We start from the raw sequence: 13,951 nt of genomic DNA, 5'->3' as shown, positions 1-13,951 counted from the left end.
AAACTGGACAATCTCTTTTGGAGTATCAGGGTTTCGGACGAGAACTCATCTGTTACATGGGCACTTCAATGTTTTTTAAACTATGGAACATTTTATAAAATGTAATTTTTATAAATAAATCTTGAAGATTTTTTGAAAAAAAATAATAATTAAACAGTACGGAAAAAAGGAAAAAAATATAAAAGAGAAATAGAAAGGAATAGAAAAAGAAAAATAGAAATAGAACAACCAAAAACGGGAAACGGGCCGGCCCAGTCTTAGGCGCCCTGTGTGAAACTTTAACTATTCCTCGCCCCATGCGACAAATAAGGCCTTCCCAACGATGTGGGCAATAATAAATTGCTGGGCTTGTTGGGCCGGAGCGCGCGCGGCCCAATGACGGTATTCTGGATAAATCTTTTTTCTTTTCTAGCGGAAAAGACGCACAAAAGTTTAGTACCACCTCGGATAGAAAGAAAAACTTTTCGACAGTGAACGGATGAAAAAATTGGAGAAACACACCTTGCTTTATTAGTAGGTATAGATTTGAACTCCAGACTTTTTTTGCGTTCAGTATGCAGCATTCAAAGCGACGTCATCAATTTCCAACACGTTCTGACATCATTTGTTGTTTTTCAGTCATTTACCGATTTGTTTAGAGAGCTAAATGACCATGAAATTGAAAATCACTACAAAATGAACTATGAAAAAGTTGAAACTTGACATGGTATCATCATTTCACCCGCATAGCATGTGCGAAAGAGTAGAGAGGGTCACGGCAAAAACTGGACGCACTTCGTGTACAAACTGGACAATCTCTTTTGGAGTATCAGGGTTTCGGACGAAAACTCGCCTGTTACACGGGCACTTCAATGTTTTTTAAACTTATTTGAAATCCAGAATTTTTTTGCGTTCAGTATGCAGCATTCAAAGTAATGTCATCAATTTCCAACACGTTCTGACATCATTTGTTGTTTTTCAGTCATTTACCGATTTGTTTAGAGAGCTAAATGACCGTGAAATTGAAAATAACTAAAAAATGAACTCTGAAAATGTTGAAACTTGGCATGGTATCATCATTTCACCCGCATAGCATGTGCGAAAGAGTAGAGAGGGTCATGGCAAAAACTGGACGCACTTCATTTGCAAACTGGACAATCTCTTTCGGAGTATCAGGGTTTCGGACGAGAACTCCTCTGTTACACGGGCACTTCCATGCTTTTTAAACTTATTTGAAATCCCAACTTCTTTTGCGTTCAATATGCATCATTCAAAGTGACGTCATCAATTTCCAACACGTTCTGACATCATTTGCTGTTTTTCAGTCATTTACCGATTTGTTTAGAGAGCTAACCGACCGTGAAATTGAAAATCAATACAAAATGAACTCTGAAAATGTTGAAACTTGGCATGGTATCATCATTTCACCCGCATAGCATGTGCGAAAGAGTAGAGAGGGTCAGGGAAAAAAATGGACGCACTTCGTGTACAAACTAGACAATCTCTTTCGGAGTATCAGGGTTTCGGACGAGAAGTCATCTGTTATATGGGCACTTCAATGTTTTTTAAACTTATTTGAACTCTAGATTTTTTTTGCATTCAGTATGCAGCATTTGAAGCGAAGTCATCAATTTCCAACACGTTCTGACATCATTTGCTGTTTTTCAGTCATTTACCGATTTGTTTAGAGAGCTAACCGACCGTGAAATTGAAAAATCACTACAAAATGAACTCTGAAAATGTTGAAACTTGGCATGGTATCATCATTTCACCCGCATAGCATGTGGGAAAGAGTAGAGAGGGTCACGGCAAAAACTGGACGCACTTCGAGTACAAACTGGACAATCTCTTTCGGAGTGTCAGGGTTTCGGACCAGAACTCATTTGTTACCTGGGCACTTCAATGTTTTTTAAACTTATTTGAACTCCAGACTTTTTTTGTGTTCAGTATGCAGCATTCAAAGTGACGTCATCAATTTCCAACACGTTCTGACATCATTTGCTGTTTTTCAGTCATTTACCGATTTGTTACAGAGCTAAATGATCGTGAAATTGAAAATCACTACAAAATGAACTATGAAAAAGTTGAAACTTGGCATGGTATCATCATTTCACCCGCATAGCATGTGCGAAAGAGTAGAGAGGGTCAGGGCAAAAAATGGACGCACTTCGTGTACAAATTGGACAATCTCTTTCGGAGTATCAGGGTTTCAGACGAGAAGTCATCTGTTATATGGGCACTTCAATGTTTTTTAAACTTATTTGAACTCTAGATTTTTTTGCGTTCAGTATGCAGCATTTGAAGCGAAGTCATCAATTTCCAACACGTTCTGACATCATTTGCTGTTTTTCAGTCATTTACCGATTTGTTTAGAGAGCTAACCGACCATGAAATTGAAAATCACTACAAAATGAACTCTGAAAATGTTGAAACTTGTCATGGTATCATCATTTCACCCACATAGCATGTGTGAAAGAGTAGAGAGGGTCACGGCAAAAACTGGACGCACTTCGAGTACAAACTAGACAATCTCTTTCAGAGTGTCAGGGTTTCGGACCAGAACTCATTTGTTACCCGGGCACTTCAATGTTTTTTAAACTTATTTGAACTCCAGACTTTTTTTGTGTTCAGTATGCAGCATTCAAAGTGACGTCATCAATTTCCAACACGTTCTGACATCATTTGCTGTTTTTCAGTCATTTACCGATTTGTTTACAGAGCTAAATGACCGTGAAATTGAAAATCACTACAAAATGAACTATGAAAAAGTTGAAACTTGGCATGTTATCATCATTTCACCCGCATAGCATGTGCGAAAGAGTAGAGAGGGTCACAACAAAAACGGGACACACTTCATGTACAAAGTGGACAATCTCTTTCGGAGTATCAGGATTTCAGACGAAAACTCGTCTGCTACACGGGCACTTCAATGTTTTTTAAACTTATTTGAAATCCAGAATTTTTTTGTGTTCAGTATGCAGCATTCAAAGCGATGTCATCAATTTCCAACACGTTCTGACATCATTTGTTGTTTTTCAGTCATTTACCGATTTGTTTAGAGAGCTAAATGATCGTGAAATTGAAAATCACTAAGAAATGAACTCTGAAAATGTTGAAACTTGGCATGGTATCATCATTTCACCCGCATAGCATGTGCGAAAGAGTAGAGAGGGTCACGACAAAAACTGGACGCACTTCGTGTACAAACCGGACAATCTCTTTCGGAGTATCAGGGTTTCGGACAAGAACTCATCTGTTACACGGGCACTTCAATGTTTTTTAAATTTATTTGAACTCCAGATTTTTTTGCACTCAGTATGCAGCATTCAAAGTGATGTCATCAATTTCCAACACGTTCTGACATCATTTGCTGTTTTTCAGTCATTTACCGATTTGTTTAGAGAGCTAAATGGCCGTGAAATTGAAAATCACTACAAAATGAACTATGAAAAAGTTGAAACTTGGCATTGTATCATCATTTCACCCGCATAGCATGTGCGAAAGAGTCGAGAGGGTCACAACAAAAATTGGATGCACTTCGTGTACAAACTAGACAATCTCTTTTGGAGTATCAAGGTTTTGGACGAGAACTCATCTGTTACACGGGCACTTCAATATTTTTCAAACTTATTTGAAATCCAGAATTTTTTTGCATTCAGTATGCAGCATTGACAGCGACGTCATCAATTTCCAACACGTTCTGACATCATTTGCTGTTTTTCAGTCATTTACCGATTTGTTTAGAGAGCTAACCGACCGTGAAATTGAAAATCACTACAAAATGAACTCTGAAAACGTTGAAACTTGGCATGGTATCATCATTTCACCCGCATAGCATGTACTAAAGAGTAGAGAGGGTCACGGCAAAAACTGGGCGCACTTCATGTACAAACTGGACAATCTCTTTCGGAGTATCAGGGTTTCGGACAAGAACTCATCTGTTACACGGGCACTTCAATGTTTTTTAAACTTATTTGAACTCTAGATTTTTTTTTGCGTTCAGTATGCAGCATTCAAAGCAACGTCATCAATTTCCAACATGTTCTGACATCATTTGCTGTTTTTCAGTTATTTACCGATTTGTTTAGAGAGCTAAATGACCATGAAACTGAAAATCACTACAAAATGAACTATGAAAAAGTTGAAACTTGGCGTGGTATCATCATTTCACCCGCATAGCACGTGCGAAAGAGTAGAGAGGGTCACGGCAAAAACTGGATCCACTTCGTGTACAAACTGGACAATCTCTTTCGGAGTATCCGGATTTCGGACGAAAACTAGTCTGCTACACGGGAACTTCAATGTTTTTTTTAAACTTATTTGAAATCCAGAATTTTTTTGCGTTCAATATGCAGCATTCAAAGCGATGTCATGAATTTCCAACACGTTTTGACATCATTTGTTGTTTTTCAGTCATTTACCGATTTGTTTAGAGAGCTAAATGACCGTGAAATTGAAAATCACTAAAAAATGAACTCTGAAAATGTTGAAACTTGGCATGGTATCATTATTTCACCCGCATAGCATGTGCGAAAGAGTAGAGAGGGTCACGGAAAAAACTGGACGCACATCGTGTACAAACTGGACAATCTCTTTCGGAGTATCAGGGTTTCGGACTAGAACTCATCTGTTACACGGGCACTTCAATGCTTTTTAAACTTATTTGAAATCCCAACTTCTTTTGCGTTCAATATGCAGCATTCAAAGCAACGTCATCAATTCCCAACACGTTCTGACATCATTTGCTGTTTTTTAGTCATTTACCGATTTGTTTAGAGAGCTAAATGACCGTGAAATTGAAAATCACTACAAAAATGAACTCTGAAAATGTTGAAACTTGGCATGGTATCATCATTTCACCCGCATAGCATGTGCGAAAGAGTAGAGATTGTCACGGCAAAAACTGGATGCACTTCGTGTACAAACTGGACAATCTCTTTCAGAGTATCAGTGTTTCGGACAAGAACTCATCTGTTACACGGGCACTTCAATGTTTTTTAAACTTATTTGAAATCCAGATTTTTTTTGCATTCAGTATGCAGCATTCAAAGCGAAGTCATCAATTTCCAACACGTTCTCACATCATTTGCTGTTTTTCAGTCATTTACCGATTTGTTTAGAGAGCTAACCGACCGTGAAATTGAAAATCACTACAAAATGAACTCTGAAAATGTTGAAACTTGGCATGGTATCATCATTTCACCCGCATAGCATGTGCGAAAGAGTAGAGAGGGTCAGGGAAAAAACTGGACGCACTTCGTGTACAAACTAGACAATCTCTTTCGGAGTATCAGGGTTTCGGACGAGAACTCATCTGTTACACGGGCATTTCAATGTTTTTTAAACTTATTTGAACTCCAGATTTTTTTGCGTTCAATATGCAGCATTCGAAGCAACGTCATCAATTTCCAACACGTTCTGACATCATTTGCTATTTTTCAGTCATTTACCGATTTGTTTAGAGAGCTAAATGACCGCGAACTTGAAAATCACTACAAAATGAACTATGAAAAAGTTGAAACTTGGCATGGTATCATCATTTCACCCGCATAGCAGGTGCGAAAGAGTAGAGAGGGTCACGGCAAAAACTGGACGCACTTCGTGTACAAACCGGACAATCTCTTTCGGAGTATCAGGGTTTCGGACGAGAAGTCATCTGTTACATGGGCACTTCAATGTTTTTTAAACTTATTTGAACTCCAGATTTTTTTGCGTTCAGTATGCAGCATTTGAAGCGACGTCATCAATTTCCAACACGTTCTGACATCATTTGCAGTTTTTCAGTCATTTACCGATTTGTTTAGAGAGCTAAATGACCGTGAAATTGAAAATCACTACAAAATGAACTCTGAAAATGTTGAAACTTGGCATGGTATCATCATTTCACCCGCATAGCATGTGCGAAAGAGTAGAGAGGGTCACGGCAAAAACTGGACGCACTTCGTGTACAAACTGGACAATCTCTTTCGGAGTATCAGGGTTTCGGACGAGAACTCATCTGTTACACGGGCACTTCAATGCTTTTTAAACTTATTTGAAATCCCAACTTCTTTTGCGTTCAATATGTAGCACTCAAAGCGACGTCATCAATTTCCAACACGTTCTGACTTCATTTGCTGATTTTCAGTCATTTACTAATTTGTTTAGAGAGCTAAATGACCGTGAAATTGAAAATCACTACAAAATGAACTCTAAAAATGGTGAAACTTGGCATGGTATCATCATTTCACTCGCATAGCATGTGCGAAAGAGTAGAGAGAGTCACGGCAAAAACTAGACGCACTTCGTGTACAAACTGGACAATCTCTTTCAAAATATTAGTGTTTCGGACAAGAACTCATCTGTTACACGGGCACTTCAATGTTTTTTAAACTTATTTGAAATCCAGATTTTTTTTGCATTCAGTATGCAACATTCAGAGCGAAGTCATCAATTTCCAACACGTTCTGACATCATTTGCTGTTTTTCAGTCATTTACCGATTTGTTTAGAGAGCTAACAGACCGTGAAATTGAAAATCACTACAACATGAACTCTGAAAATGTTGAAACTTGGCATGGTATCATCATTTCACCCGCATAGCATGTGCGAAAGAGTAGAGAGGGTCAGGGCAAAAACTGGACGCACTTCGTGTACAAACTTGACAATCTCTTTCGGAGTATCAGGGTTTCGGATGAGAACTCATCTGTTACATGGGCACTTCAATGTCTTTAAACTTATTTGAACTCCAGATTTTTTTGCGTTCAGTATGCAGCATTCGAAGCGACGTCATCAATTTCCAACATATTCTGACATCATTTGCTGTTTTTCAGTCATTTACCAATTTGTTTAGAGAGCTAAATGACCGTGAAATTGAAAATCACTACAAAATGAACTATGAAAAAGTTGAAACATGGCATGGTATCATCATTTCACCCGCATAGCATGTGTGAAAGAGTAGAGAGGGTCACGGCAAAAACTGGACGCACTTCGTGTACAAACTGGACAATCTCTTTCGGAGTATCAGGATTTCGGACGAAAACTCGTCTACTACACAGGCACTTCAATGTTTTTTAAACTTATTTGAAATCCAGAATTTTTTTGCGTTCAGTATGTAGCATTCAAAGCGATGTCATCAATTTCCAACATGTTCTGACATCATTTGTTGTTTTTCAGTCATTTACCGATTTGTTTAGAGAGCTAAATGACCGTGAAATTGAAAATCACTAGAAAATGAACTCTGAAATTGTTGAAACTTGGCATGGTATCATCATTTCACTCGCATAGCTTGTGCGAAAGAGTAGAGAGGGTCACGGCAAAAACTGAACGCACTTCGTGTACAAACTGGACAATCTCTTTCGGAGTATCAGAATTTCGGATGAAAACTCGTCTGCTACACGGGCACTTCAATGTTTTTTAAACTTATTTGAAATCCAGAATTTTTTTGCATTCAGTATGCAGCATTCGAAGCGATGTCATCAATTTCCAACACGTTCTGACATCATTTGTTGTTTTTCAGTCATTTACCGATTTGTTTAGAGAGCTAAATGACCGTGAAATTGAAAATCACTAAAAAATGAACTCTGAAAATATTGAAACTTGGCATGGTATCATCATTTCACCTGCATAGCATGTGCGAAAGAGTAGAGAGGGTCACAGCAAAAACTGGACGCACTTCGTGTACAAACTGGACAATCTCTTTCGGAGTATCAGGGTTTCGGACGAGAACTCATCTGTTACACGGGCACTTCAATGCTTTTTAAACTTATTTGAAATCCCAACTTCTTTTGCGTTCAATATGCAGCATTCAAAGCGACGTCATCAATTTCCAACACGTTCTGACATCATTTGCTGTTTTTCAGTCATTTTTCGATTTGTTTAGAGAGCTAAATGACCATGAAATTGAAAATCACTACAAAATGAACTCTGAAAATGCTGAAACTTGGCATGGTATCATCATTTCACCCGTATAGCATGTGCGAAAGAGTAGAGAGGGTCACGGCAAAAACTAGATGCACTTCGTGTACAAACTGGACAATCTCTTTCAGAGTATCAGTGTTTCGGACGAGAACTCATCTGTTACACGGGCACTTCAATGTTTTTAAAACTTATTTGAAATCCAGATTTTTTTTGCATTCAGTATGCAGCATTCGAAGCAAAGTCATCAATTTCCAACACGTTCTCACATCATTTGCTGTTTTTCAATCATTTACCGATTTGTTTAGAGAGCTAACCGACCGTGAAATTGAAAATCACTACAAAATGAACTCTGAAAATGTTGAAACTTGGCATGGTATCATCATTTCACCCGCATAGCATGTGCGAAAGAGTAGAGAGGGTCAGGGCAAAAAATGGACGCACTTCGTGTACAAACTGGACAATCTCTTTCGGAGTATCAGGGTTTCGGACGAGAACACATCTGTTACATGGGCACTTCAATGTTTTTTAAACTTATTTGAACTCCAGATTTTTTTGCGTTCAGTATGTAGCATTTGAAGCGACGTCGTCAATTTCCAACACGTTCTGACATCATTTGCTGTTTTTCAGTCATTTACCGATTTGTTTAGAGAGCCAAATGACCGTGAAATTGAAAATCACTACAAAATGAATTATGAAAAAGTTGAAACTTGGCATGGTATCATCATTTCACCCACATAGCATGTGTGAAAGAGTAGAGAGGGTCACCGCAAAAACTGGACGCACTTCATGTACAAACTGGACAATCTCTTTCGGAGTATCAGGATTTCGTACGAAAACTCGTCTGCTACACAGGCACTTCAATGTTTTTTAAACTTATTTGAAATCCAGAATTTTTTTGCGTTCAGTATGCATCATTCAAAGCGATGTCATCAATTTCCAACATGTTCTGACATCATTTGTTGTTTTTCAGTCATTTACCGATTTGTTTAGAGAGCTAAATGACTGTGAAGTTGAAAATCACTAAAAAATGAACTCTGAAAATGTTGAAACTTGGCATGGTATCATCATTTCACTCGCATAGCATGTGCAAAAGAGTAGAGAGGGTCACGGCAAAAACTGGACGCACTTCGTGTACAAACTGGACAATCTCTTTCGGAGTATCAGGGTTTCGGACGAGAACTCATCTGTTACATGGGCACTTCAATGCTTTTTAAACTTATTTGAACTCCAGATTTTTTTGCATTCAGTATGCAACATTCAAAGCGAAGTCATCAATTTCCAACACGTTCTGACATCATTTGCTGATTTTCAGTCATTTACCGATTTGTTTAGAGAGCTAACCGACCGAGAAATTGAAAATCACTACAAAATGAACTCTGAAAATGTTGAAACTTGGCATGGTATCATCATTTCACCCGCATAGCATGTGTGAAAGAGTAGAGAGGGTCACGGCAAAAACTAGACGCACTTCGTGTACAAAATGGACAATCTTTTTCGGAGTATCAGGGTTTCAGATGAGAACTCATCTGTTACACGGGCACTTCAATGTTTTTTAAATTTATTTGAAATCCTGACTTCTTTTGCGTTCAGTATGCAACATTTCAAAGCGACGTCATCAATTTCCAACACGTTCTGACACCATTTGCTGTTTTTCAGTCATTTGTCGATTTGTTTAGAGAGCTAAATGACCGTGAAATTGAAAATCACTACAAAATGAACTCTGAAAATGTTGAAACTTGCCATGGTATCATCATTTCACCCGCATAGCATGTGCGAAAGAGTAGAGAGGGTCACAAAGAAACTAAATACAGAAAGAAAAACTACTCAGAAATAAATAGAAGAAAATAAATAAATCCGAAAAGAAAAAAAACTATATAAAAAAATTACTCAAAAATGAACAGAAGAAAATAAATAATATAGAAAAAACTACTCACAAATAAATATAAGAAAATAAATAAAGCAGAAAAAAACTACTCAGAAATAAATAGAAGAAAATAAATAAAGCAGAAAAGAAAAAAAACTATATAAAAAAATACTCAAAAATAAATAATGCGGAAAAGAAAAAAACTATATACAAAATTGCTCAAAATAAATAGAAGAAAATAAATAATGTAGAAAAGAAAAAACTATAAAAAAAATTTGTTGGGGCGCTGCCCAGTGGGCCTGCCAGACCTAGGGTGTGCAAATTCAGGCCCAGAAGGTTCGGTAGACTCACAGGGCAGCGCGCCATAGTTAGGCCCATAAGCCTGCTATATAGAGGAGTTTGAAGGAGCAGCCGCAGCTGGGTTTATAAACCAGTGCGGCTAACCTTTGCTCGGCGAGGTGGGACTAAAATTCTGGACCGCCGGTGGCAGCGCAACCCCTTTAGTACCGGTTTGTGGCTCGAACCGGTACTAAAGGGGTCCGCTTCCCGCCGCTTGACCTGGCCAAAATTGGCCTTTAGTACCGGTTGGTGGCTCCAACCGGTACTAAAGGTCCCTCCTATATATATGGCACTTACGAAAAATTCAGTTTTCATCCGCCGCCCGTCTTCTATCCAACGAAATCGCCCGATATCGTCGCCACCACCGCCGCGCCGTCGCCCATCAAGCGCCGCCCTCGCCGCCCCCGCCGCGCGCCGTCGCCCCCGCCGCCCGTCGTCACCGTCCCCGCCGCGCGCCGTCGTCCCCGCCACCGCCCTGTATTACGTCGCCGTCTCGGTCGCGCCGTCGCCCCTGCCGCCTGTCGTCGGCGTCCCCGTCGCGTCGCCGTCTCGCGCCGCCGCCCGTAGGCCGCCGCCCAACGCTCGTACACACATACACACACAAACACACACATTTTTTTACCTATTTTCTATTTTCTGTTGTTTAGATTAATGTTAGATGAATTACATAGATAAGATTGTTAGAATGTTAATTAATGTTAGATGAATTAGATAGAAAACTTGTTAAATATTCATGTCAATTGTTAGATGAATTAGCTAAATATTAATTAGGTATATATATATGAGATTTGAACTAGTTGAATTAATATAACTAGTTTATTTTTAGTAAGAAAATTAATAGAACTAGTTTATTTTTAGTAAGAAAAATTAGGTATATGAGATTATTTGAACTAGTTGAATTAATATAACTAGTTTATTTTTAGTAAATGCTTAGCTGAACTAGTTCAATTAATAGAACTAATTTATTTTTAGTAAGAAAATTTTGGTATATGAGATTTGATGATCTAATTAAAATATTACTATATATAGCTACTTTATATATTTTAGTAAGAAAATTAATAGAACTAGTTTATTTTTAGTAAATTCTTAGTTGACTTAATAGAACTAGTTTATTTTTAGTAAGAAAATTTAGGTATATGAGATTTGATGATCTAATCAAAATATTACTATATAGAACTACCTACTTTATTATATAGAGATTTGATCATCTAATTAACATTTTACTATATAGAACTAGTTACCTTATATTTTTAGTAAATTCTTAGTTGAATTAGTTGAATTAATAGAACTAGTTTATTTTTAGTAAGAAAATTTAGGTATATGAGATTTGATGATCTAATTAAAATATTACTATATAGAACTACCTACTTTATTATATAGAGATTTGATCATCTAATGAACATTTTACTATATATAACTAGCTACCTTATTTTTAGTAAGAAAATTAATAGAACTAGTTTAGTTGAATTAGTTGAATTAATTAGTTGAACTAGTTAGTTGAATTAATTGAACTAGCTACTTTATTTAGGTATATTTTTCATAAGTGCTTAATTGAATTAATAGAACTAATAAGTGTTTAATGTTTCACCTATGAACATAGGAATGTCATCTGACGACGAACACGATTTTATTATGTGCGAATACTGTGAAGACCAGCGCGGCCTGTGCGGCAGAAATTTTCTAGTTGATGATAGGCGCTTCAACATCAAGCTGGATGAGAACTTTGAAGTGGATACAGTAAGTCACAACGACAAGTCTTTTTCCGTAATTAAGCATGACTTATGCTTCATTTGCTTCAACTTTTAATTTTAATTTTTCACTATTCTACTAGCGTATCCCCTGCCATGTAAGAATTTTTTCTCTTGGATAAGATAGGTTTCAGCCCTAACAAAACTATGGAGGTAAAAAAGTTTACTTGAAGACCGTGCATGGTTATACCTTCAACGTCAAATTATACAATGCAGACACATACACCTATTTTGAATGCAAAACTTGGCAAGCACTATGCAAGGCTTATGCATTTGAGCCTGATATGGTTATCACCTTTGATATTCATCTGGAAGATGATATTGAAGGTAATAGAGACATTTGGGTCGATGTGCAGACGCCTCCAGTTCTTATGTGAGTTTCTCAACCATATTTATGTCTTCGATATTGTTTATTCAAAAATAGTTGACATGTAATTTTTATTGACAGCTTATTTCCAATCAAGCAAACATGTCCGGCGCTTGGTAGACAGGACCGTCCACTGTCCCGGGGCTGAACTAAACTACGAGGAGACAAGTCATTATGTTTCATGGCTTGAGGATCTTGATGCTGTCAAGACAATTTTTTTCCTGCAATTAGAAATGTAGTACTCAAAACGTGCGACCAATAGTGTTTGTACTGAACTACGGTCACATATATTTAGGAAAGATGGTAAGATTTCTACTATTTCTCCTCAGTGCATCTTTTGCATACATTATTTTTTAAGCTAAACTTCATTGCTAAGTATGTTACTATACGATGTTCTTCAACAGGGACTCCTGATGAATGTTGTGCCTGATTGGATCGAGACTAAAGGTACCATGAATATTGTTAGATTACGGCCAAGATATCCTACAATGCACTTTAGTGCATTCAGATTTTCTAATATCGAGGAATGCTTAATAGTAAAAGACCGGAGCAAATGTAGCAACCAGACCTCAAACAGTCTGATCTCTATGCTCCGGTGTCATCCCTGGATCAGTAATGCTGACACCACACAGTACTCGGAGGATTTATAGCAGAGTAGCAATCACACACTTATTACATTGAGTGTCTCCATAGAGAACTTATTACAATAAATATGGCTTAAGGCCATCTAAAAACGATAACAGTGGAAGGCTTGGAAGATAAGTGAGTCCATCAACTCCAACGGCATCGCTGAGTATAGAACCACGACCTACAAACTCCTTAATTGTCATCTGAAAAGTCTGCAACATTAACGTTGCAGCCCGAAAATGGGTCAGCACATGGAATATGTTGGCAAGGTAACACATAGAGAGTAATGGAATGAAACAGCTATACTATATGCATATTTGGCTGGTGGAAAGCTCTATGGTTACCGTTTTGCGTAAAGCCAATTTTTCCCTACTTCAAAGGAATAAAATTTAATTACTGTCATGGTGGTTGTTAAACATTGAGAATGGTTGACAACATTCTCAATCCCAATTAAGCATCATCATTAAACATAACCCAACAAAATTAATTTAGAGTAACATGTTGAGATTCACATGAAAATCCAAGTACTAGACACTCAAGATGTCCATAACCGGGGACACGGCTAACCATGATTAGTTTATTACACTCTGCAGAGGTTTGCGCACTTTTCCCCACAAGACTCGATCGCCTCCGTTTGGTTTCTCGCACTACATGGTGTTTGAGAAGACGGATGACCGAGACATAGTCTTTCAGAAGTGCTAGCACCTTACGATGGGTGGACCGTACCACCTACATCCCCTACATCTGCTAGTCTACCACTATAAGAGTTCGCACAACTTAGTCAACTATGCTAGAGCCCATAATAGCTTGTGGCTGCACACGGAAGTTTCTAGTATGAATAGTCTCATGATCCCTTTGAGCCTGGGTGGCGGTCCAAAAGAAAACAGGCAAGTCCTGGAATACCCAGGTGCCTTAATCCACCCAGATGTGTGTTTAAGTTGCCACCTTAGATAAACCATTAATTAACAATCTCACATCTGTCATGGATTTCACTCACCCAATCCACGTCTACTAGCATAGCATGGCATAATAAGCAAACGTAGAAGTAACTCCCAAAGGTTTGAAAATAAACAGGTAATAGGTACTACCTCATCTACTTCCCATCCCACAATTTAATTAGATCCTAATC

This window comes from Triticum urartu, chromosome 7A (assembly GCF_056163025.1).
Source record: "Triticum urartu cultivar PI428250 chromosome 7A, HENAU_Tu73, whole genome shotgun sequence".
Lineage (NCBI taxonomy): Eukaryota > Viridiplantae > Streptophyta > Magnoliopsida > Poales > Poaceae > Triticum > Triticum urartu.
This window is presented reverse-complemented; position numbering follows the sequence as displayed.